The sequence below is a fragment of the Heptranchias perlo genome, unplaced genomic scaffold (genome assembly GCF_035084215.1).
Source record: "Heptranchias perlo isolate sHepPer1 unplaced genomic scaffold, sHepPer1.hap1 HAP1_SCAFFOLD_384, whole genome shotgun sequence".
NCBI lineage: Eukaryota > Metazoa > Chordata > Chondrichthyes > Hexanchiformes > Hexanchidae > Heptranchias > Heptranchias perlo.
In genome coordinates, this window is record NW_027139396.1 from 185001 (window position 1) to 187500 (window position 2500).

Here is a 2500-nt window from a genome sequence, read left to right on the forward strand (position 1 = left end):
TTCCAGGGGACCTGTTTTGTGCGGACTTCCCTGTGTCCGTCCCTCCCTGCCTGCCTTCCCCCCAGGACTTCCTTCTGAACACCTTTGTCGTTTGAGCGAGGGCCAAAAGCCTGCCTGTGAAAGGGAAGGATCAGCCGGTCAGCCCCCTGTTGGTCGCTGCTGCCAGTGCAGCAGGCGTGCGTGTGTATTCGGCCTCGTGTCCAGGTCCCTCAGGGACTTGAGGCAACTCTCCCCGGTGGTCTTGTGGTCAGGACCGGGCTTCGAATCCCGGTCGGGGGGGATGACTTTCTGCTGCAGATTAATTGGCACCTCTGAAAGAAAGTCTCCCCTCCTGAGCGTAAAGCTCCACCCTCACCACCACCACCGCCGCCTTTTCCACCCCTTGACAAACGGACAGACAGACAGACAGACAGTCAGTCAGTCCAGTTCGGGAGCGCAGCTTTCATTTGGAAGCAGACCCTGCTTGTTTCAAGTCAACGACGCCAAGTTATTTTGCACTTTGAATTATATCGCTACGTGCGAGCGGCACTCAGCCTTGGAGAAGAAAAAAATACCACTGAGCTGAGAAAGTTCTTTTTAAAACGGTTTCCTTCCACAGCAGCTCTGAGTGAGAGAGAGAGAGAGAGAGAGAGATATCAGCTTTATTCTCAGTAATAATACACACACACACACACACACACACACACACACACTGGGAAAGAGCTGTTTTTCCTTTTGAATATCTCCCCACAGGGAGCTGCACCGTTCCCAGAAACACTGCAATACTGGGTCGATGCGTGGAGTGGACGGAGCAAGCCCCTATTCCATCTCCCTGTTCTAAAAATCAATTAAAAATAATAATAAATAATATGTGTGTGTGTGTGTGTGTGTGTGTGTGTGTGTCGGTGTCAGTATCAGTCAGTCAGTCAGTGTCTCTCTCTCTCTCTCACTCAGAGCTGCTGTGGAAGGAAACTTTTTTAAAAAGAACTTGCTTATTGAAAGAAAGATGTGCCTCAAGCTGCCGGGCCCTGTCCATTGTCATGTCAATGGCAGGACTGCTTTCACCAGGAACCCGGTTTTGTGGGTCAGAGGTTCCAGGGGACCTGTTTTGTGCGGACTTCCCTGTGTCCGTCCCTCCCTGCCTGCCTTCCCCCCAGCACTTCCTGCTGAACACCTTTGTCGTTTGAGCGAGGGCCAAAAGCCTGCCTGTGAAAGGGAAGGATCAGCCGGTCAGCCCCCTGTTGGTCGCTGCTGCCAGTGCAGCAGGCGTGCGTGTGTATTCGGCCTCGTGTCCAGGTCCCTCAGGGACTTGAGGCAACTCTCCCCGGTGGTCTCGTGGTCAGGACCGGGCTTCGAATCCCGGTCGGGGGGGATGGCTTTCTGCTGCAGATTAATTGGCACCTCTGAAAGAAAGTCTCCCCTCCTGAGCGTAAAGCTCCACCCTCACCACCACCGCCGCCTTTTCCACCCCTTGACAAACAGACAGACAGACAGACAGACAGACAGACAGTCAGTCCAGTTCGGGAGCGCAGCTTTCATTTGGAAGCAGACTCTGCTTGTTTAAAGTCAACGACGCCAAGTTATTTTGCACTTTGAATTATATCGCTACGTGCGAGCGGCACTCAGCCTTGGAGAAGAAAAAAATACCACTGAGCTGAGAAAGTTCTTTTTAAAACGGTTTCCTTCCACAGCAGCTCTGAGTGAGAGAGAGAGAGAGAGAGAGATATATCAGCTTTATTCTCAGTAATAATACACACACACACACACACACACACACACACACACACACAGAGACACTGGGAAAGAGCTGTTTTTCCTTTTGAATATCTCCCCACAGGGAGCTGCACCGTTCCCAGAAACACTGCAATACTGGGTCGATGCGTGGAGTGGACAGAGCAAGCCCCTTTTCCATCTCCCTGTTCTAAAAATCAATTTAAAATAATAATAAATAATATGTGTGTGTGTGTGTGTGTGTGTCGGTGTCAGTATCAGTCAGTGAGTCAGTGTCTCTCTCTCTCTCTCCCTCACACTCAGAGCTGCTGTGGAAGGAAACTTTTTTAAAAAGAACTTGCATATTGAAAGAAAGATGTGTCTCAAGCTGCCGGGCCCTGTCCATTGTCATGTCAATGGCAGGACTGCTTTCACCAGGAACCCGTTTTTCTGGGTCAGAGGTTCCAGGGGACCTGTTTTGTGCGGACTTCCCTGTGTCCGTCCCTCCCTGCCTGCCTTCCCCCCAGGACTTCCTTCTGAACACCTTTGTCGTTTGAGCGAGGGCCAAAAGCCTGCCTGTGAAAGGGAAGGATCAGCCGGTCAGCCCCCTGCTGGTCGCTGCTGCCAGTGCAGCAGGCGTGCGTGTGTCCTCGGCCTCGTGTCCAGGTCCCTCAGGGACTTGAGGCAGCTCTCCCCGGTGGTCTCGTGGTCAGGACCGGGCTTCGAATCCCAGTCGGGGGGGGATGACTTTCTGCTGCAGATTAATTGGCATGAAGGAAAGTCTCCCCTCCTGAGCGTAAAGCTCCACCCT

General features: G+C 52.4%; 2 pseudogenes; both read right to left on the reverse strand.

The window, feature by feature from the left end:
- Positions 1-731: 731 nt before the first annotated feature.
- LOC137311882 (U2 spliceosomal RNA) lies at positions 732-848 on the reverse strand (annotated as a pseudogene).
- Positions 849-1815: 967 nt separating this feature from the next.
- LOC137311870 (U2 spliceosomal RNA) lies at positions 1816-1932 on the reverse strand (annotated as a pseudogene).
- Between the last annotated feature and the right edge of the window lie 568 nt (positions 1933-2500).